Source organism: Trachurus japonicus, chromosome 23 (assembly GCF_045865225.1).
Source record: "Trachurus japonicus isolate A0001 chromosome 23, Traja_1.0".
Lineage (NCBI taxonomy): Eukaryota > Metazoa > Chordata > Actinopteri > Carangiformes > Carangidae > Trachurus > Trachurus japonicus.
The window spans coordinates 10,051,861-10,075,868 of NC_140929.1; the positions used below are offsets into that span (position 1 = coordinate 10,051,861).

The 24,008-nt window shown below is 45.3% G+C and overlaps 1 long non-coding RNA gene across 1 annotated transcript in view; it reads left to right on the forward strand.

The window, feature by feature from the left end:
- Positions 1-24,008, forward strand: part of LOC146962566 (uncharacterized) — a 162,679-nt gene that overhangs the window by 57,730 nt on the left and 80,941 nt on the right. The window contains exon 2 of the long non-coding RNA XR_015035098.1: positions 11,416-11,472. This is a non-coding gene — a long non-coding RNA (uncharacterized LOC146962566). The remainder of the gene's footprint in view (positions 1-11,415; positions 11,473-24,008) is intronic.

Consider the following 24,008-nt stretch of genomic DNA (forward strand, 5'->3'; position numbering starts at 1 on the left):
TGATTTTGAAGTTGATATCCCTGCAAGACTAGCTCAGAATGGCGCCCTCTAGTGGATGAAGATCCATGAAGTGTGTGGTCAATGACGCTTATAAGATGTACCACAAATCCATCCTTACATTACGCAAATGCACAAATCAGGATAAAGGTTGTGCATGAAGAAAAGCTAACCAACAGTACATACCGACACAACAAAACACAGAGACAAAGTCTCACCAACACACACACAGACACGCCTGTCCCAGTAGGGATGCTCAGGGGCTGATGGTCAGCATAGATGGGAGTTGTAATTACACTGGAGCTCTGTGTGAAAAGTGTTTCTCGGAGATGGGCTCAAGTCTCTGCCCTTATCTAGTCTGGCTGCTCCCTCAACCAAGGAACACCATTGCTCTGGGGAGAAAAACACTGTGTGTATACATACGTGAGTGTGCGTGAACTCGTGTGTGTGCGTACGTGTATGATGTGATACCGAGATAACACAAAAGAGCTCAGCTATAGAGAAAAAAGGCTTGCGACGGACACATACACCTCGAGTGTGAGATGAAGGAATATGAAGGAGAGTAGGGGAGTTCAAAAAGCTGGGGGAGGCACAGAAGGATAGACTGTCCATTTACAAAAGGGATTGCACAAGTAATATTGCCGTTTCCCCCTGGCTCTCTGACCGAGAGCTGAACACACTCAAGCACAATGTCTCGCATTTGTGCAAACAGATTTCTTTTCCCACAGCTTGTTTGCTCAACCAAATCCAGCTTAGAGCACCCTGCCTGGTGTCCTGGTGTGGAGTATAGACAGATTTACTGCATGCCGCTTCCTTATATTTACCTTGTGTTATGAGCATGAGCATGCAGGTTTAAAAAGTTATCAAGTGGACTAATTATTGCTCCTGTCTTGAGTGCGTGAGGAGAGTTTGAGGAGGCTTGTAATGGCGCCTGCTGCCGAGTGTGTAGTGGTCCCTTGGTATCGCCCAGGGGCCCAAGGTTGAGCCAAGATGATAGCTGAACTATAATGAGGTGTCAGCTTTTCCGAGAACAGTGTAGAAGAGACAAAGGTGCGCACACACACACACACACATATACACACATATACTATATAAAACGTTTCTTCCAGTTTCTCATTTTCATGACAGGGGACGATGCCTGGGACAGAAGAGAGTTCCTCCCTGACAGAAGTGTGCAAATCTTGCATGTTTGAGTATCCTGCACTCAGCGTCTCATCAATAATAAAAAGCCGGCGCTGTGAGAAGTTTCAGTAAAGAGCTCGGACAGCCCACTGAATCATTTAATGGCTGGACTGAAGCAGCGACACTGCTAACTGAAGGACACAGAGTCTATGGAGTTAAGCGTCGCTGCTGTCGATGTTACAGTAGCTGGAAGTGTAACGTGAGCCGTGAGTGCTGCGGCGCCGTGAATCCCGAACGTTGTACGTTAGCTGCTCTGAAATGTCGACTCTTGATTGTTTGACCCTGAGTTTTTAATCATTTAAACATTTTCTTGCGGATTATTCAGGTGGATTTTTGTCCCTGTTATCTACTGTACATATTTTACCCCCCTCCAGCTACCGTCGGCTACCATCCTGACGCCAGATTTGGTCATTTGTGAAGACGTTCTGCTCAATAGTTTCTGAAGTTTTTAAACAGAGTTTATCTTATCCACAGGTTCTTTTTCTAACTTCGTTCGGTGTTTCACTATGGGAATCGCCTTGGCATGACCAACTCTACGGAAGCTCCAATGACACAACGTCTGTCTGTGACAGACAGGTCGAGCTGTGCTGGGGCCCCGCCCCCTCACACTACCACAGCCGACCTGCCCCTACCAACTCATTCTCGCTTTCTTCCCGTGAGGAACGGAACGAAGCTCCCTCAGCTAATCTAGCCGAGCTAGCCTGGATACCCGCTTAACTGTTCTCAGACGACCCGTTAAGGGACTCACGTCGCCGAACGCGGCTCCGGGTTCGGTTTGGATTGGCCGAGTAAGTATTACGGTCTTGTGAGCAGTGTCCGCGTCGCGGCGAGCTGCTTGCTTGGCTACCCAGCATTAAGTTACCGGAGTAGCCGACTGTGTTTATTTAGCATTGGGCTAACGCGTCAAGGCGAGCCGCTACCTGGCTACACCGTGTTAGCTCACTGGTGTAGCCGGCTACAGTGCAGCTTAATACCCGCTGACTAACGTGTTACGGCGAGTCAACCGGGTTTTCGCTAGCACCGTTTTTGTAAGCTAACTGAGTACCGGGAGCTCTGCTAACGTGTTACGACGAGCAAAACTTCACGGTACTCAGTTAGCTTGGGCTAAACCCCCAGGTGGTAACACCGACGGGCTACCGCGTTACGGCGCGCCTTACGGCTGTATACTCACCTACATCTCCCTTTCCAGACGCATGTCTTCGGCCGCGGCCCCCGCCAAAGGGTCCGAGCCGAAGGGGAAAGAGGCTGCATCCCGTCTGTGCCCCGCGTCGTGCGGAGCGTCCATCTCGGGCCGGGACCCTCATCGCATGTGCATCGCGTGCATGGGCGCTAAACACGCTCAAGCATCGCTGGCTGATCCCCAGTCGTGTCCCCACTGTGCGTCAATGCCAGAAAAAGGCACTGGAAAGAAGGCTGAGAGTGGCAGTGGCTAGCAACCAGGACCCATGCCTGGCAGGAGCCACCCCACAGACAGCAACCATCACACATCAGCCACCAGCTAAGGGCTGGGTAGACATGATGGATGTTGAGGCCACAGACATGCCTCCCTTATTCGAGGACCTCCTCGAAGGGGAGCCTGACTGTGAGGACGCAGAGGGCGATGCCAACTCTGACCTCTCAATATGGACGAAATGGAGGAAGAGGAGGAGGATTCCACCTTTCCTGCCAGCAGTCCAGACCCCCCAGCGCATCAGATACTGCTCCAGTGGACAGTAGTCTGTATGAGGTCTGCAAACGGGCTGCAGCAAAGCTAGGGGTACAGTGGCCAGCAGCCCAGATGCCCAGGGAGCAGAGAGAGATTTGTATGATGGCAAAAGGCTCCCACCAGCCCATCCACCATCAAAGCAACTCCTGCCACCAGTACCAGCCCTGCATCAGGGAAATGAACCGGTACTGGTCCAGCCATTTAGGAGTAAGCTTCCAACCAAGGGCTACTCTATGCTGGAGATCCACGGCATGGGGGGAAATGGGGTTGGCCGAGCCCCCAGTAGTGGAGCCTTCGGTGGCTTTTCACCTCCACCCCAACCAACGCTCTCTCTCAGCCTCCTCTACCACTTCCCTGCCCAGCAAAGCGGAGCGTCTCACCGCCTCCGTTTTCCAGAGGATGTACAAGTATGCAGCACAGTCAGTATGCTCCCTCAACGCAAGCACACTGCTGTCTGCATACCAGGCAGAGATCCTGGAAGAGATGGGTCAACAACTGGACTCAGGGGCACCTAACCCGGCCCTCTGGGACGAGATTTGTGTTGTCAACGACCCTCATCCTACGCTCCTCACGAGGCGCGGTTTGCAAGGCTGCGGTTCGAGTGATGGGGCTGGCAGTCTCAGGTGAGAGAGCCTTGTGGCTGAATCTCTCAGGCTCTGAGCGACGCTCAGAAGGCAGAGGTCATGGACGCGCCATATGACCCCACCAAAGGTCTTTTCGGTCCAGCGCTGGAAAAGATGAGGGAGACCAGCACCCTCAGGAAACAGGAAGGTGAAGCCTTTGATCTCTGTCTTCCACGGAAACCACCCTCGTCCCCCGCATGGTCCAAGGACTAGCTTTGCTGCTGCGGCTGCAGCAGTAAGGGGGAGACAGTGGGGGGGCAGACCACAGAGGCAGGCAGCTGGTCAGCAAACCAACCAGCAGCCTCAACAGCAGCCTCAGCAGAACCAAAAGCCATGGGGCAAACACTCCTTCGCTGCAGTGGCAGCAAGAGGCCGTCCCCAACACCCCAGGGGTGCGAAGAGGAAGCAGGCGCCCTGACAACCCCAGCTTCTCCCTCCCCCCTCCCATCAAGAAAAGAAGGAGTCAGGGGTGAGTCAAATCCCCGCAGTTCAAGAGACTCTGGCAGTTTTGTGTGGTCCAGAGGTCTCTCTGTCTCTCTCCCCTCATGTTCAGGAGGAGGAGAGTTGGGGACAGAAGGTAACACAGTGTCACCAAGCACTTTCACCTTGTTTAAACAAAAATAAAAACTCACACCCTCGCAGCCAGGCTCAGAGCCAAGGGCGAGTTGTCTTCCCAAAACATAAAGAAAAACAAAATAAAGACAAAACACTGCCATGCCCCCTCAATTCCCACAGGGGGAGCTCACGCTCCTCTGATGGGAGACAGATCCCGCCAGTCGCGGCGGGTGACGTCACCACAGTGCGACAACATAAGCACGTTACCTGCACGGGCGGCAAATTGGCGCGCAATGCGCAGTTCATCCATGGGTTTTGTCAACTGTTTCTCAGGGTTACAGACTACAATTCGCTATGAAACCACCCAGATTCAACGGTGTGGTGGCTTCAGTAGCCAAAGGGGATGCAGCTCGAGTTTTTACAGGACGAAATAGCGTCGCTATTAAACAAACAAGCGATCAGAGCAGTCCCGAGCGAGGAAACTCAACAGGGTTTTTACTCCCGTTACTTCCTCATTCCCAAGAAGGGAAGCTCGTCCCTTCGTCCCATTCTAGATCTCCGTGTATTAAACAGACACTACGAAAATACACATTCAGAATGTTGACACACAAAGTGCTCATTCAGTCAATCGTCGGGGCGATTGGTTTGTCACGATCGACCTCAAGGACGCATATTTTCATATCGCCATTTATCCGCGCACAGGAAGTTTCTCAGGTTTGCATTTCAGGGCAAAGCCTACGAGTATCAAGCGATTCCCTTCGGGCTGTCACTCAGCTCCAGGGTGTTCAGCAAATGTGTGGAAGCAGCACTGTCTCGTTACAGAGCAGCTGGTATCAGAATATTTTCATACATAGACGATTATCTGATATGCTCTCCATCGCGGGAACAAGCGGCCAGAGATGCCGCCGCGGTGATTGATAAAACATCTCGGGGATCTTGGGTTCAATATAAACTGGGCGAAGAGCCGAGTTGAGCCCACACAGTGCACAGAATACTGGGTCTCAACATAAAACTCTCTCTCTTTTCGCGTCACGCTATCAGAGGGGAGATTAATGTCCCTAACACAGTGTCTCTCTCTATTCAGGCTGGGGCAAGCCGTGTCATTCAGACTGTGCCTACGCCTGCTCGGCCTCATGGCGTCAGTGATTTCTGTGGTACATCTGGGGTTACTGGATGATGAGGGATTTTCAGCGTTGGGTCGCGGCACTCCGCCTATGCCCACGCCGTCATCTCAGCCGCAGGTTGAAAATAACACCGGCATGTGTGGCGGCTCTCCGACCGTGGAGGGGACACAGCAGCCCTCGCGGCGGAGGATGGCGCTGGGTGTGCGTCCAGGGTAACCATGACAACGGACGCGTCCCTGTCAGGATGGGGAGCGACCATGTTGGGCAGGACAGTGAATGGGATATGGGATCAGAGCGGGCTCTGTCTCATATGAAATGTTTGGAGCGCTGTTTCTAGCATTGTTTCTAGCATTTCAGCAATTTCTCAGCAATTCTTCAGGTCAGCAATGTCCTAGTGAAGACAGACAATTCCACTGTAGTGGCATACATAAACCGCCAGGGCGGCACTCGGTCACTGCAGCTGCACAGCTTAGCTCGGCAAAGTAATCTTGTGGAGCAGTACCGGCTCCTGTCTCTTCGAGCAACACATGTACGGGCGTTTTGAACAGAGGAGCGGATCTCCTGTCCCGGGGGAATCCTCTGTACGGAGAGTGGAAGCTCCACCGCAGGTGGTGGAGCAGATTTGGTTCAGATACGGCCAAGCAGCCGTAGATTGTTCGCCTCGCAAGAAAACGCGCAATGTCCACTGTTTTTCTCCCTGTCGGAGCAAATGCACTCTGGGTGTGGATGCACTGGCACACCCGTGGCCAGACGTGCTGCTTTACGCGTTTCCAACCGCTCAGTCTGATCTCCCCGACTCTAATCAGAGTGAGAGAACAGGCCTGCAATTAATCATGATAGCACCACGATGGCCGTCCAAACATTGGATGGCAGAAATAATACAGCTGCTAGGGGGCGAGCCGTGGCCGCTCCCCATACGCAGGGATCTTCTGTCCCAGGCGGGCGGGGAAATCTACCACCCGCACCCAGACCGCATGGCACTCTGGGCTTGGCCCGTGAGAGGTGGAACCTGAGCGCTGCAGGCCTGCCAGCGCAGGTCATTGACACCATTCAGAACGCACAAGAGCCTCTCTACTCGCTCTCTTTACAGTGGTAAAATGGCGTGTTTTTGAGGAGTGGTGTGACTTGAAACATATCATCCCTTTTTCAGTGTTCAGTGGTGGACCTGCTGTGTTTCCTGCAGGATTTGGTGGAAAAAGGGAAGGGCTTTTTCCACTGTCAAGGTGTAATTTGGCTGCCATTTCGGCTTGTCATGTGGGCTTTGGAGACAAGCCTTTAGGGCAACATCCCTTAGTCTGTCGTTTCATGAAAGGTGCACGACGCAAACTCCCAGTTTCCAGACCCCTGGTTCCCCTGTGGGAGCTGTCAGTGGTCTGGATGCCTCTCTCTCCACCCATTTGAACCTATGGAGGTGCAGAGATGAAGTTTGTTTCACTGAAGACATCTTTTGCTCTTAGCTTTAACTACAGCAAAGAGAGTGAGTGACCTACAGGCGTTATCCATACGGCCTTCCTGTTTACAGTTTGCACCAGGCTCTCTAAGGTCTGTTTGAGGCCCAACCCAGCCTTCGTGCCTAAGGTGGTTGAGTCAGGTTACAGGTGTCCCACAGTGGAGCTGTTGGCTTTCCACCCACCTCCATTCTCCTCAGCGGAGGAGAAAAAGCTTAACACATTATGCCCCGTCAGGGCGCTCCATGTGTATATGAGTAGGACAGCAGGTTTCAGGAGAGATGACCAGCTGTTTGTGTCCTGGGCCACTCCCATAAGGGAAAGCCTTTTGTCCCGCCAGAGGTTGTCCCACTGGATCGTGGAAGCCATATCTCTGGCCTATGGGTGCAGGGGTTTGCAGCCCCCCCCAGGGTTTGAGGGCTCATTCCACTAGAGGCATGGCCACATCATGGGCCCTGTTTAGGGGAGTCTCAGTACAGGACATTTGTGCGGCGGCGAGCTGGGCTACGCCCCACACTTTCATAAGGTTTTACAGGCTGGATGTCTCAGGGCCATCTGTAGCACAGGCGGTGCTAGAGGCAAACAGACCGGGGTCTGTATAGCAGCCACTGCCGGGCTTTAACATGATTAGAGCTTCGGGAGAATAAATGCTATTCGGGAGTGGGCTATATCTCCCATAGTGAAACACCGAACGAAGTTAGAAAAAGAACGTAGGGTTACTTAACGTAATCCCTGGTTCTTTGATAACAGAGTGAGGTGTTTCACCATCACGTCCCTACTCGCATAGGCACGGAAAGAAACCGGTCTAGAATGAGTTGGTAGGGGCAGGTCGGCTGTGGTAGTGTGAGGGGGCGGGGCCCCAGCACAGCTCGACCTGTCTGTCACAGACAGACGTTGTGTCATTGGAGCTTCCGTAGAGTTGGTCATGCCAAGGCGATTCCCATAGTGAAACACCTCACTCTGTTATCAAAGAACCAGGGATTACGTTAAGTAACCCTACGTTTCCACACGAGAGAGATAGCTTCACCAAACTTATTCCCTCGCCTGCCTCTTGCCTGGATCAAGTTTTTGATGAGTTGGCCCTGGTGAGGTGCTGTGCAATCAAATGCATCACTGCGTAAGCCAGGATAAAATGTCCTAGGAGAGAGGGGGGAGGAGGGAAGCTGGGAGAGGCAGGAAGAGCGAGAGGTTCGGTGAGGGGGGGTTCGATCGATCGCAGCACGGCGCTCGGAGAGGGGGACAAGTGACCAGCCATGAAATGGTCGCTGTCCCAGGAGTAGGTGCCGCCATTACCCACAGTTCCCCTTGGTCGGGGGAAAAAACCCAAGGCATGAATATACATACAGTACGTCGGTGTTTCAAGGCGAAGAGGGGTTTGTGCATGAGCAACTGTGTGTGTACGTGTATGTGTGTATTCATTTCATTATCTTAGCAAGTGTGTGTGTGATACTTGTCCTGCCTTGGGACGCACGGCCCCGCTGGTTTTAATTGTAGCGGGATGAACTGTAATCTAATCAGGATCTGTTTTACACCTGGGGTTCCAGGTGAATGCAATTAAATGCAATTAGCTGTGTCACCTCATAGTTGTCATGCCGATGTGACTGCGTGGTTGTCTCTTCAGCTGTGGCTGCACATGTAATTGGCTCCAGAAGAGAGAGAGGAAAGACCTTACAATGTTAATCAGTGGTGAGTGTGCTGAATGCATATACGTACATCTTAATGAGTGAAGTTTTGGTGCGTTTATCACAAGTTCTCATGAAGTTCTTCCATGTATTGGCCTCACACCGTGGGGAAAGTTTGTGTTTGTATCCTTGGTTCTCCACGCTGATCAGTCTTTGTTGTGTTGTGTTGAGACTTTTTGTCCATCTCACCTCTGGATCTTGTTCAGAAACACCTCTTCCAATTCACCAAGAGTAGAGATGTAAAAGCTGACATCCGTTCTTTGTCTAAGCCTTGAAATATGTCACATCATTTCCTTTGCTTTTCTTTTTCAAAATGCCACTGAGGGTCAGTTTGTTATTTAGAGTGCTAGGCCCACCGACCTTGGCAATTCATACAGTTTCATTAAAAGAGGTAAGTTTGGTTTGAATACAACACAAAGACCCTGCAGCAATGCAGCTTTATTTACCAGGCATAGACGTCCTCACAAAAGATTGCACTAGTCGAATCAAAATCGATCACAATAAGTCCAGTAGGATCTGGTATTTTTTAAAGCTTGTTGAGTTATGTGGAGTCTCATAGCAACTTTTTGGTGCCGTAATGAAACACTTTGCTTCACAGTGAACGATCTCAACTTTTGTTTGGATTGTCATGAGATTTTGGCCACATATGAATTCTCCCCTGATCATTAAACCGTCAGACTTCAGTGATTTCACTGATTTGACTTTTCCTCCACCACAAAGTTGTCATCCGTTGTTTTGAGTGAAATATGCCAACAACTGTTACATGCATTCCCTTTAAAGGGGACATATTATTGAAATATCACTTTTTGAAGGCTCTTTATCATATATTTGGGTGTTTGTCTTGCCTCCCGGCCCCCAAATGTGAGAATTGACAAAAGAAATCTGTAATTTTCAGGCTCCCTAGGTTGAAATCCATGTGGTTTTACGAGCTGTTCCCTCATGTCTTCCCGTGATGTAACTAGGTTTCATATTTGCATAATACCACTCCTACCTGGGACCGGTAGAAGGGGCGGGGCAAGCAGTGGTTCATTTGCATTTAAAGGGACAGGCACTGAAACCAGCCGTTCTGAACAGGGCTGTTTTGAGAGTATGGAAAGAGCTGTGATGTTTGATCCTTGGGGTATTTTGACCAAAGCATGTCACAGACATGTCTCTAAGACAACTAGGAACTATTTTAATTTGTGGAAAGGGGGCATAATATGTCCCCTTTAAATTTGGTACACTGTAGCCTATTATGTTCCCCTTAGGATGACTTGTTGTCACTGTGAGTCTCTCTGTACTTTATCCATCGCCATCATCAGGTCAACATTTTAATTTATATGTTATTTTGGTTTATGACTAAACTGCATGTAAACCTAACTACAATTTAATGTTTTCATGTTTGATTAAGACGCTAAAGACTGTAAACACTACACCATCTTAACACAAGCATGTTAGCATTGTTATTGTGAACCTGTTAACATTAGCTGTGAGTTGCTGCATGCCTGCAGACTTTAGATTAAATGTACTCTTTTGAATCATTGACATTATACAGGAGCAATGCTAAAGCTCTGAAGCATCCTTTAAACACCCAGCATGCCTTTCACTCTCTTGCTGTCTTTGCTGACCTGTAGTTGCCCCACAGCCAAAATTGTACAGAACCAGCTGTTTTTTTTTTTGCTCATTGCCAAACTAAAATATCCCATGTCAAAAGATGTTTGCCCTCTTGTTTAAGGGGAACAGAAGCTTCCGGCTGTACATAAAGTGCTATACCACAGGTTAACATTTCTTTAAAACGCCCTTGGTGCGAGGGTGGGCCCCCGTGGGTAGATAATCTTCCCCTGGTACGCGCAGTGTGCCATGAATAAGTCATATCTCACCAGGACGCAACCCTCAAGTTCAAATGATTGAGATTTCACTTGCCGCGCCGAAGCACAGCAGCGACCGCCGAGCAGCAATTCTGATGCATATTATAGCAGTGTGGTTTAATGGAATGAAGGAGAGGCGGTGCGGCAGAAAGCAGTGGTGGTAAGAGTATTTCTAATGCCGCGGCCCCGACCACAATCATACACTTGCTATCAATAATCTTCCCCCGGCGGAGGTATATTAGAAAATATTCACTCTGATGGGAATATTTGCCTTCCCTTCTGTTCGCCCCTCTTTTTTTAAATGCAGTAATTTTGCCTCAGTCTCTCATGCTTTTTTCTCTCACTGTCTAAGGTCATTGTAATGAACATTTTGCTTTTCAGTCATTTTATGTGATTTATTGTTGGAGGCTCTCAGGGGCAAAGTGGGGCCACATGAAGAGGGATTCTGCCCTTTATTCTCCTGTGTTTTTGCCAATGTATTTATTCTGGGCGCCGTCACTGTCTTTAGGTCTCGTCAGCTCCTTCTTATTCACATCATCATGTTGTGGAAATTACAAGCCCCGCCGAATGCCCGAGCGATTCACCACCATACTTTTCATTAAAATAAGCCCACAGAGAAAAAAAAAAAAAAAAAGCGAGGGCCACAAAAGAAAAGCGAAATAGTCTTTCCATCAGCAGGAGTTCTCATAAATATTGTAATTGTGCGGTTATAGAAAAGAAGCGGTTGTGAGCCACCGTGCTGTGATTGACTTTGAGTGAATGCTGTCTCACCTTTATGAATGAATTGAACATGAACACCAGTGACAAAAAGAGAGAAAAAATAATGGCCTTTGTGAATATGACATTAAAGTCATCTGATTCCTGCAGGCCGCTTGGGAAAGCAACAAAAACAATACAAAGAAAGACAGCTTGCTTTGCTTTCTTTTACTGTGTAAAACTCCCAGCGCCATTATTTGTTGATCTCTGCTGACTCGTTACATTTTTTTTTTTTTTTTTTTTATAATATAAACCATGTGAACCCCTTGAGATGGTTGTTCATGTAATAGGACGTGGTAATGCAGCCAACCTAAGGCAAAGAGGGCAAACACAGTCGCCAAGGAGAGGCAGAGAGTCCACTTCCTCGTCCCCGGCCATCTCGGCTCCTAATGTGGCTTCAATTTATACAGAGAGCCCTTCCAGTGTCAGGGAGCCTCGGGCATGAGCAATTGCCTGAATGAAGTACCAATCACCCAATTTCTCCTCTGTCCTGCAGGGCTCTGATTTCACAGCACGCCTGCATGTTATTGGCCCATTCACGACTCAAGCCCTGGTGAGTTATAGACACAGAGCAAGAAAGACACCGAGATGGGAGGGGGGGAGAAATCAACTTTTAACTTTTTTTCTTCTTTTTTTTCCAGAGAAAAAGACAGTGCTCGTCCATGTCACGTTGTCAGAGAGTTGTTTTGTACATTTCTTCACCAATGCCCCCGGGAGTTGGACAGCTTAATAGATGTCTGGAGGTCAGAAAAAACACATATAAAAAAATTTAACATTGCAGTTTACAGTGGAAAATGTTCAGCAGTGATGTCACATGCTGTCATACGTGATTGATATCACAGTAAAATATACGTCTGCATGGATCTGTGCAGGGTGCAGGCAGCTGAGTTGTCTGTGATAGAAGCAGTGTGTCTTAATGTAAACCATCTGCTAATAACAAAGAATATAACCTGTTCCTTCAAACGTCTACCATCTACTTTGCTGTCTGAAGCACCTATACAGTATGTACATTCAAATGTCCTTGAAACTTTTTCCAAGCTTGTGTACTGTATGTCTCATACTTGAGAGTTCAAACCTTCTATAGAGTTACGTCCAATATGTCTATAACAACACACGATGAGATACTCTGTGGCTGTGCATGAAGATACACAAAGTCAGCTGTGAATTTAGACAGAGAAAACCACATATGTTGTATGTTGTGGGCAGGATTTTCTATATGAAAGCAGATTTATTACATATGGAAGATGCACAAAGGTTCAGTTAGCTATTTACAAATGAAACATTTAGTGTAGTTGTTACCAGGAAGAAGCATGGGAGATGAGAAAACAAGGTCTTTTCGATTTAACCTGTACATTTTTCAATTCATTTCACATAAATTTTCTTTTTTTCTCTTCCTATATAAAGAATCTTGGTAATGAATTTACGTTGGATAGGTCAGAGTGACATTGCATAGAAATAAAAGCAACTAACTCACTATGAGAGGCCAGGAAAAAGAAAGAAAAGTACAAAAAGAAAGAAAAACGTCTGTCCACCCAGACAAAAATGATGTCATTGTTGGATAAGAGCTTGGCACATTTTCTAACAACAATTATTATTATAGCTTCAGCAGACACAACAACAATAAAACAAGTGGCATTAATAATAACAACAATAATTATTGACTGATCCAGAAGGACACTTCAGCCAAAGAGGGCAAAGGGGGCGGCGGCTGGAGTCATTATAGCCTTTATACTCTCACAGTGAAGGGTGTTCTGTGATTACATCAGCCAGTGTTATTGTTGCAATCAAAACAGCCAATAAAAATGTGATAATTATATTTCATTTTTGATTTGTATTTAAAGGGTGTTGGACACCAATATGTTTTATGTTTGGCATTGATATAACGGAGCAGCATCCAGACTGAGCCAAATTAAAAGATGAACCAAGACCTTTTCTAAAAGTGGAATACGAAAGTTTAAGAGAGGCCAAAACAAAATATTAAGTGAGGGACACGGGTGCCAGTCGTGGTGGTGGGTCTGTGAAGCCTTAGCTCACACAGGCTGCAAATTGCTTAAGAAACTTCTCATACAAAATTGATCACACTTCTTTCTGACTAATGCGGAATCTGATTCCTTATGCTCTTTGATATATTTTCATCCATATTTAAATCACTCCATTCTTAAATTATTCTCTGATATCATGACAGGGGCCGATTAAGAACTCAAAAATACAAGAGCTTTCCAAAACCTTCACATTTCATCCGAGTTATTTCATCCAATAAATCGTAGAGCCACCTACGCACAGTCGAGATCTCATCCGAAAAAAGAACAAAGAAAAAAAGCAACACACACACACCGTCAATTTGTGGGATTTTAGCCAATTTAGCATCCAATGAATTTGATTCTGCGTGCGTTAGGAGCGTCCACTCGTCCTTGGAACCGTACGAAATCGTGTTTAGTTGCGGCGCACGCTTATTAATTCAGACATCCGTGTCAGTATCTCAGGGCTCTTGAGGCACTGATTTACAGCCTGACGTTCCCTTTGCTTTATTCCTCTGATGTATAAACTTTGGACTCATAACCGTGCAGGCAAGATTACTCGTAGGTACAAACACATGCAAATCCACTCACAACATGCACAGAATCATAAGTACAGACACACTAACATAGTTGGACACCCACAAGTACATAGGTGTACATGCAAAAAAAAAAAAAAAAAATGAAACAAACATACACAAACACATAGGAAATTAGCATATCAATGCGAGCGGAAAGTCTTTTGATGTTTACAGGCCGTCCTCTGGATCTGCTGGATGCATTATTCTTAATTATTTTAATATTCATCGCTGTGGGCTCGGAGAAAGCTTCACGTCTGTGCTTAGTGTCTGCACCCTGCGCACTGCATGACAATTAGTGCCTTACATAACCACTAGCCAGCCACGCACCCACATATGCACACACACACACACACACATACAAATTTGTTTCACTCTCCCCATGGGGCGGGGGTGGGGGGCACTCACTGACATAACGCGTTCCCTATAGCCTCTTACCCTCACCTTAACCATCACCTCTAAATACCTGAACTCAACCTGAAAACTCAGTCCCAAACAGCCCTGGAGTTGTGGCTGCGTCTGGCCTGAATGTCCTTAGTTTAGCAACACAACCACACACACACAGACACACACACACACAAGCAAAAACATTCTCAGGCAGAAATGCAAATGCAGATCACAAATGGGCACAAACACACAAAATCGAAACTATAAACCCACTTTTACTGCATTGCTTTAATCTTTTATATGTGCATATGTGTGTGCAAGCTCCACCGGTCACCCAGCATTACTATATATTTGTGTATATTTGTTGCTATATCCTTATTTTAAACACCTTTACTGTGCTTGCCCCGTGTCCTGCCTCCCTGTCCTTGGTGGCGGCTGCGGTAATGGCTGAGGCGATGATGTTCGATGCTTTAAACACAAACAGCGTATACCCCATCACAAACACCAATAAAAACTGAGAGCTGTAAATGCTACGACCGGTCTCACCCTTGCCCCAGGCCAGCCATCAGCATATTAGCACAAGTGGCTGCATATGGGTCTGTGTGTGTGCGCGTATATACACCTATCTCTGTGTTTATGTATGGATGTGTTGTAGGGATCTGTGTTTTCCTAGCCGCCGGCGCTTCCTTGCATCCTGTCTGTGATTGCTATAAAGGCGCAGTTACCTTCCCTAAGACAATCTCAATCAGCTCACTTTGACGAGGAAGAAAGAAAGAATCTGAGCTTGATGGTGTGAGACAGAGGGAGAAAGGGCAAGAGGAGGAGGAGGAGGCGTGATGGGTGGAGAGAGAAGGAGAGAGAGAGAGACAGAGGTGGAGATAATGAAAAGAGGGAAAATGGAGGCAAGGACGAGAGGAATTGGTGAGAGAGACCTGTGGACAGACGGAGGGAGGTTGCGAGAGAGAAAATGAGAAATAGCATAAAGATCTGTCCTGTTCCCTTGGTGATCTGAGTCATTTTTTATTGGCTGGATATGATGTCATGTTTGCAATGATTAGTCTCACCATGAGAGGATAAAGTATGTGTGTGTTTGAGAAAGCAGGAAACCACTGTCAGATGTAAAAAAGAAAAAGAAAATATCCAAAACTACTTTCAGATTTGCTGCATAAACTTGCAAGATGTGTTTGTGTGCATGTGTATGTGTGTGTGCATGCATGTTCTTATAGTGTGCACTTTCCCTGGTTATAATACCCTATCAAGCTACAGCCTTACCTTTAACCAGGAGATCTGCAGTCAAAAGCTCCATTGCTATTTTGGTTCACCAATAAGTTTTCGGAAAATTGGATCCAGGGCTAAAGAATTGAATGTGATGAGCGCCACAGCTGAAGCAATCCTCAGGCCTTGAATGAACGTATTTATGGGAAAGTGACAGATCAAATCCAATTGCCTCTTCTATGACTTTAGACAGTCCCTTTTCACGTCGGAGGTAGCAGTTTAATGAGGTTTTGACTGCCGCATGATTTTTTTTTTCTTTTACTTTGCAGATGAGTGAGTTACAGAAAGGAGAGGCGATGCAGTACGAGGCTCACAGTGTGCAGCCACTCATTTTGTATGTGCATATACAACATGAGTGTGTAAAAGGAAAAGAAATCATGACCATGAAACTCTTTCTCATCTACAAAGGTGCATGTGTGTGTGTGTGTGTGTCAGCAATATAATGAGGTCTATGTACATTTTAGCTTTGATTTTCAATAAGTGCCTCCCCCCGGTAAACAATGTGATAGTCTTTCCTCCAAATCTTTGTCACAGTGGAGGCTTACTGTCAACCAGCTCTCCCTGAAAAAGGATTGTCTTAGTCTGAAATATAATCATGGAGAAACAGCACATTGAAGCCGGACACATAAAACAACATCTTCTCTTCTCTTCTCTTCTCTTCTCTTCTCTTCTCTTCTCTTCTCTTCTCTTCTCTTCTCTTCTCTTCTCTTCTCTTCTCTTCTCTTCTCTTCTCTTCTCTTCTCTCAAGCTGAACATAAAATAAGTCTAATAGGAAATCTGCTCAGCCCCTTCATCCTTCCTGAATTATTTTTTTTTCTTTTGCAGACTGAATTATTACTTTTTGCCGACTGCGGCAGTCTTTGACCTAGAGCAGAAGGAAATAAGAAAACTTTATATCATATACTGTATATCTCACATATCTACATCCCAGCTTGTCATTTTAAACTGTTTAAGGGTTCTTACTGTATAAGTTGAATGTGCATCAGTGGGTAAAGCAAGGGAACATAGTGATCTGTGTCATCTAATAGGGCGTGCCATTTGGATGTTTTTTGTTGTTGTTTTTTTTTACTTTGCAGGGCTGACAGTTGTGTTTCTGGCTTGGCAAAAAAAAGAAAGGAAAAAAAAACATTTGAAATGCAAATCAATGTTTCAAAATGAAGCAGGCCCTTTCATATTTAGCACACATTATCTAATCGCTATGTGATTTCACATGCAGGGGCATATCTAAGTGAAATCAAATAATCTTTTTAAACTCCCCCACTACCCCAAACATTAGCCATTGGATTCCTAGGCAGGGGGGCTGAGTAGACTACTAATGTGCTGGCAATTGAGATCTTAAGTGTCCTTTCACACTCTAATCAAATTGATAAGGTGGTCCTACTGCAAGGGCAATCTGGCTGTCCTCTATTTTAAAAAATCCTTAGCCTTTAGTTTCTCTGTCTCTGTGAGTCTCTCTCTGTCAGTCCATCTCTCTCTTCTGTGCAAGTTCAATTTACTTTCAGTTAGATCCTATTCAATTATACTTTAATTAGATTAATGGCCAGTAGCCTTGGATATGAACGCAACAGAATGATGATTAATAATACGCTATTGGAAAAAGGACGACAAAAACAAGTTATACAATATCAAAGGAAAACAGAAAACTTAGAGAAAGTACATAACCACTCAGATGAGTGCTTCACTGTGTTATTATAGAGCCATGTTCCAGATAAACTGAAGGATGTCTGAGGACAGCTGCTGTTTGGAAATAAGATACAGTGATATCTGTATTAATATCCAGCAGGACAGAGATTTCAGACAGCCAGGGTACATTTACAGCCACTGGGAAAAACACAGCATGTATAAGGGAGTGAAGGACAGCCACTTTAAGAAAGCTTAAAGTGGCTGTAATCAATATGTATACATTAACATTAGATGATGTGAGAACTTTTAAGATTGATTTTCGTTCTTATCGCAGAGCGGTATCATCACAGTGGCACTCAGGACTCTTAAATAAGATAGAGACAGTTTAATTCTAGGTGTCAGCGCTTAGAGAATAAGTATCATATAAATGAAAATAGAAACAACGCATTGAAAAAAGAAACCAGTGGTGGGGTTTGCGGTGGAGGGGGTTACTTTCATTGTGCACTATATTGATGGATGTGAGCTCTGCCTCTAAATAGACTTGAGATCCCCTAATACTTTTGGGAAGAGCCTCGGGCTGTGTGTTTAAAGCTGTTCACGTCTGAGATGGGACATTACCTCGTCCAGCTAGCGTATCAGAAGGTGGACTACGGCCTCAGCATCATAATAATTGGTGTCTACTCGGGAGACTACACTGAACTTTTGGGTTTGGATCAATAACTGCATTACACATATAGAAAAGCTGCTAAAATACCCGTTGAAAAAGGCTGACTGTGTCTCCGCTACACCTGGTGCAGGTTGGATTTAAACGGGTGTGGACTTTGGTCAGTTTACTCACAGATAGATGCATCTATATGCAGAACCCTAAACTGCAACAACCCATACCTAATGCATATTGATGATGAGCGTACTGGCTTAATTGCAGCCTGCCAGTCTGTATCTAATATAGTAATTCCCAACTCTTTCTCCCACTGCCTCATTAAGTGGTTAAGTGATGGGGAGGTGACCCTCTGAATATCATCATGTAATAGAGACACCAGACCTCTGTCGACTGGATTCATGGTCAAACACTCAGCCATCCAGGTGTTCTGCGAGGTTGTTAAAGAGAGGCGTGTTCTGACATCGCTGTGGGTCGCTTAAGAAATCCGACAGGGTAATATTAAAGCGGGTCTATGACTATTCAAAAGGAATAAAGTGCAGTCCCTTAAAGAGGAAGATGAGCTATAACTGAAAAGACGGTTCAAGGCAAAAAGGAGCAAGATTTACATTCACCGGTGCAGGAGGAGTGATGGGGGTGGTTTATATTTAAAGTGAGTTCTAAACTGAGACCATATCTTGGAAGGACCATGAATAACTGGGTTATTTGTCCAATAATGTTCACTTAAGGGTAGTTGCTCTCATATAACACAGTCTTTGGCTGCAGGAGGCAGCCGTGCCAACTGCTCAGCACCAAAAACACACGCAACAGGGAAAGTTGGCAACAGGGTTATGGATACAGTGGAGCATTTAGCTGCTGTGAAGTGCCAGATATTTTTCCCTCTAAGGTTGGTGGAAACCAAGAAAAGTGAGCATTAGGTTTCCATTCATCAGGTGGTTTGAAACTGGGAAATTAAACTTCAACTTCAGCATCAGCATTATTCTTGATGGGTAATTAAGATTTTATTTTCTAGATACAAATCCACATACATTCATGTGCAGTAGGATTAAAGAGTGAGGGGATAAATTGATACAGCATTTTGTGTGGCAATTTCGTATCGATACACAGACACCGATTATCGACCTTTCGTTATGTAGATTGTGAATACAAATTGAAGCTTTTAGTACTAGAATAGTTGAGTACTTTTTATCACTGTGTTGTTCAGTGTGTCTACTTGGCGATCCCATTTCGCAAGAATAACAATGATCAAAGTGAGATGAACAGTCTGAGAACTTTATCTTATTAGGGAAAAGAGATGTTGACAGAGTTTTGCTGTCTTACAGTTGCAAAAATGTAATAAATCACAATATATCACAACATTTTATTGCACCACTCATAAAATGTTAAAAAATCACAACAATATTGTATTGTGACTTGTGTGTCATGATGATATCCTATCATTGGTGTCATGGGATGTGATATTTATCTAATGCAGTGGCCTTGGGTGTAAGGACTCAGTAAGTATGGTGTTTGGAGTCAGGTGTATTTCCTCTCTGCTTCAAGAGCTGATTTCTTTTTTTTTCTGTTACTGTAACAACCCCATCTCCTGCCCCCCCACAACCCTCTGCCCCCCCTTCCTCCGCCATCTCTTCCTCTGCCTTTCCCTTTCGTTTCTATTCTCATCCGGATTTCTCTGAGGTCTGCTAAAGTCTCTGATCGTCTGTCTCTGTGTTGTTCTAAGATAAAGCCACCTTTCACTGTTTGAGATCAAAGAGTGAGTTTGCATAATGGAAAGAGAGAAACGGCGAGTGGTAGAATAAAGCAGAAAAGGAGGGGACTGTGGATTCAGTTGAATAATCTAAAATGGGATGCTGACACTTTGCCTGAACCCTCTCTTTTAAGACTCTTTTTATACGCCACCCCAACCATGACCAAGTAAATCTTACAGGCAGTTAGGATTTTATATTCATTCATTTCTTCAACTATATACCGTTTTAAAAAATACCATTGCATTCACTAACACACTCTCTATACCGCACCTGAAGGATTTCTCAGTGGCTGCTCTCAACATCTTCAACATCATAACACTGTTACAGCAGAACTTAAAACCTAAACGTGCATGTTATTGGTTAATATTCTTCTGATCTAGACTGAACTTGTGATTTTTTCCCCCCATTGAACAAGAAGAGACTGACTCAACTTCTTCCAAATGCTCATAAATAACTGTCATTTGGATCAATGGCCGCTGCAGCTCTGGGTATTGTTTTCCATAACGGATGTCTCTGAGAGCTCAAAAATGGCTCCCGCGGCGACGTCTTAAAAGAGTTAATTGCTTTGGAGAGAAATTGTTGTTGTGAAAATGGAAAATAGAGTTGAGTCATGTCAGGGAATCAAGGAGCAAATTAGTAAATAAGCATGGGGTTAACAGGTCTCATCCGGCCTCGGTGTTGTCTATCTGGTCGGTCCTTGGCAGGCATTCACAGCACACTGATCATATCAGAATTTGTGTGGTTGCAAGCAGCTTTGTACTTTCAGGACTAACAGGCAGCACATCACCTCAGTGAATAACAATCAGACCTGAGGAAAATATAAAAGTGTAGAATATCTTTCTAAACATGCACAAACAAAAACACTGTTACACTTGATAATTGAATGTTGTTTGTTTGTGCACTGCTTCTGTATGATCTTCAGCGACTGCCGACTGGCTTTACAATTTGAGAGTAGAAGGAGGAGGAGTATTTATTGGCTGGGTTTCCTGGCGTATGTATCATCTTTTGTTGGTCAGTGGAGTTACAGTACTTGTATAATGAGCTGAGCAAGACAAGAGAGGAACTTCCAGCAAAGTTGGCAAAACACTGTTGTGTTCAAAGTTGCTGCTGTTTTCCAAGAATCACTGCATCATCATCCTCCATGCTGTTTTATATGTTTGTTTACTCTGAAAGAAGTTGAATGTGTCAAATATGAATCCAAGACCTCTTTAAAAGTTCAGTGTGCTCCGAGCATCATTATTTGATACGCCATGTTGCCTAAACGCAATAACGTTTGCGTCTGCTCCGACTGGCCTCACTGCTCATGGCAGCCATCATAGCACATGCATTGTGTGTGTGTGTTTTTGTCTTTGTAGTCCCAACGTGATGAATTGTACAAATGGGAATAAGGATGCAATCTTTTGTCCCCGTCTCTCCTCCAAGGCGTTGGAGCCAGAAAACTCTGATACTCTGAAACCTGTTTGGTAATAATGTCGAACCAGATGGAGAAATCATGAAACATTGTATCACAACAATGAATAAGTGACACGCCGATGCTTTGACCAGAGACTTCACACCTCGAGGGTTTGTTACATTGAAAAACCCTTTTTTTATTTCTAATAAAGGAATGGAGACTTTAATATTTTCTGGCAAGCTTAATCATAGCATAATGAATTATAAAGGTGCTCAAGGCAGACAAGTGTTGCCAATAAACATATTAGACAGGGAAGGATGCTGCTCACACTGCCGCAAGCAACATTTCAAGGTAGATTTCAATCTCAACTAAGGTTGTTAAAAATGCACTTATTTCATTTCACATCCCTGCAAAGAATATATTTTGGAGCTATTCATTGGCCAGTGAAAGCTATTCCACGGAGATGAAAACATGTATAATCCATTGTCAATTTAAAACACAAACAGTTTCATAAGGATATAAATATTTCCGCAGTGTCTTCTCTCAAGCAATCATTGCAGAAATCTTAGTGTCTATAGATGATCAATAGATAATAAGTAGTAATATTTAATGCTTGACTTAATCTTTTCAATGCTGACTGATAAAACAGACCTCATACATGTGAATAATGATGGTGGTCCAGCACCTGCAGTGCACTCTGTCTTTCTCGACCATTAGAAAGGCTGTGATCCGTACTTCTTACCCCGTTAATGGGCCACTCACTGTCGGACATTTTGGAAAAAGAGGAAAGTCACAAGTCTCTCAGGGCAACGAGCAGGGGGGATGATTGAGAACGCGATGTGCCGAGAAACATGTCTGTCCTTGGCGAAGGCCTGTAGCTTCCATTATGAGGTCAAAAAGCACAACTTTTAAATGCACCGTTCATAGGAAGACACTAAAAAAGTACCACTTTGACTGAGAAAGTTAAAAAAATATATATTCTAAAATCCAGATTTTTTCAGCTACTTTTATCTGGCTGCACCAGTTTGTGGCTCAGTGTCACTTCTGATACCACAGCAGCATATTTAACCTCACCCAATCTTAGTTTACTTCAGGGTCGTGGTTAAAAAAAAAAAAAGAAGAGCTACTGCAGCTGTACCTGGTGGCTGCTGCTAGCGAATAGATGACGAGCGGCGTTCAGCCTCAGCAGAGTGGTTTATTCTCCATTCATTGGCAGTGAAGCAAGAGTGATGTGCAAAGTAATACCTGTTATAGGATACGGCTGTTTTCCCCTAGTCCAACACTAAAGACTCGGCAGCTGAATATCAGCCACCCTGCGAGACTCAGAGTGGCAGAGACAGGAGAGGTGAAAAGAGAGAGGGAGGGGAGGAGGGGGGAGAGACTGCTGTTACTGTGAATGAAGCTTGACAGAATAAAAACAACCAGCATCCAGATGCCTCATCCAAATAAGCGTAAACGGGGGAAAATTTCATATCTCGCACTCAGTGGTATTCTGACATCAAGACAGGTTTATGTGAAAGGAGAGGATTGCAATGAATGTACTGTAACTCCTCTCTCCACATTTTAAAACACCCCCCTGCCCCCCTACCCCTCAATTCCCTTCCTCCCCTATTCTCTTCCTCCCTCGCTTATCTCCTTTTCTTCCCCAGTCTCTGCTCTCATCTATTTTTCTCTTTTCCTCGCTCTCTCGTGATCATCCTTTTGCTTTTTATTGGCTATTCCCTCAACCACAGTAGCTTAATGAGCTTCTCCCTCACCTTCTTCATTTGTCAGTATACCCCCTCCACCCTTCCCTTCCCATCTCTCTCCACGCCATCTCTACAGGCTTTTCTTCTAAAGCACTAATAAGTAGGTCTGCTTGTAAGATAGGAGCCTGCCCAATAACATTAGTCCCAACAAATCTCTCGCTTTTACTTGTGGGGATTTTTTTTGTAATAATCATCAGCACATTTAATGCATTTTGTTTATTCCGGAGTGTAATGCCGCATGTTTGCGCGTCGGCATGTTTGAATGCGTGTGAACAAGTGTATCTGCATGCATGTGTATTTAAGTCCTCACGTGTCAGCTTCATTGCTCCTGGCGGATGCTATGCTGGAGCAATTTACGACTCCGGTGGGACAAGGTATCGGAGGAAGGGAGGGGGGGTGGGAAAAAAAATGGAAAGGGGAGGGGTGGACCCTAGTACCAGAGACAATCCCCAGGCCTGCTATCAGCAAGGCAGAGTTATGGGCTGAGTGTGTAGATGCCTGAGACACTTAGAGCTGGAGCCCGGGGGGCCACACATCACTGCGGCGGGTGTCTCTGAGTGTCGTCATCCTCTGCAGTGGCGCAAAAGTGCCATTGCTTTCTCTATGTGCATGCATTAGGCTGTCACTGGCTGACACTTAGTGAGGCTTCTTTGGCAGCCTCAAACACAATGACAACACACTGTGTGCGTACATGTGCGTACTCGATGCAACTCGGTGTGATTTAGACTGTAAGTTTGTGTGTAAAATAAGTGTGAAATGCCACGGTGTAATTCGTTTGTTTAAAGGGATAGTTCAACATTTTGGCAAATTGGCCCATTGCCATAATCCCTACAGTCATACGTAGCAGTAGGTTCGTTACCTTTAATTGTCGGTGCAAGCTATTTTTAGAACGTCGGATCAGAGCCGCGAGCTGCTCAGAGCTACGCTACGGAGGCTAATGGGATTTTTTGGTTTCGAGGTAAATTCATGCAAAACAGCTGATGCGCGTTTCCGTCGGGTGCAGTTTTCCGGCAAGCAGTTTCTGCCAGAATGTGCAGGTCACAACTTGTCCACCAGAACATTTTGGAGTTGTTGGATTGTGTATTTGATAAGTTTGATGAGGGAAACCAAGAAATCCCATTAGCCTCCGTAGCATAGCTCTGAGCAGCTCACGGCTCTGCTCCGCCGTTCTAAAAATAGCTTACACCGACAATTAAAGGTAACAAACCTACTCCTAAAACTATAGGGATTATGACAATGGGCCAATTTGCCAAAATGTTGAACTATCCCTTTAACATTAACCTGCCATTACTGCAGCATATTGATAGTATGTGAGTCAACAGTAGCATAACATAACATTCTGTTGTATACCACCACATGTGGACTGCTATTGATGTTGTGATTGTTCATCTGACAGCTCATTATTCAACAATTACTATGAAGTTATTGTAGCTCACAGAGCCACAGTCGTGATGAATAACTCTATCACCATAGGCTACGTATCTTTCCATCTCGATGTGTAAATGCTGCCAAGGTCAACACCTTAACAAGTAGATATTTCCACCATCTATTGGCAGTCAACCAGTGCAAGTGGCAAATCCCATTTCGAGTGAATGCATCATAAAAATCTGGCCTGAGTTCTGCACTTGGATATTTCAAATAGTCATCTACAGTCCACACACAGT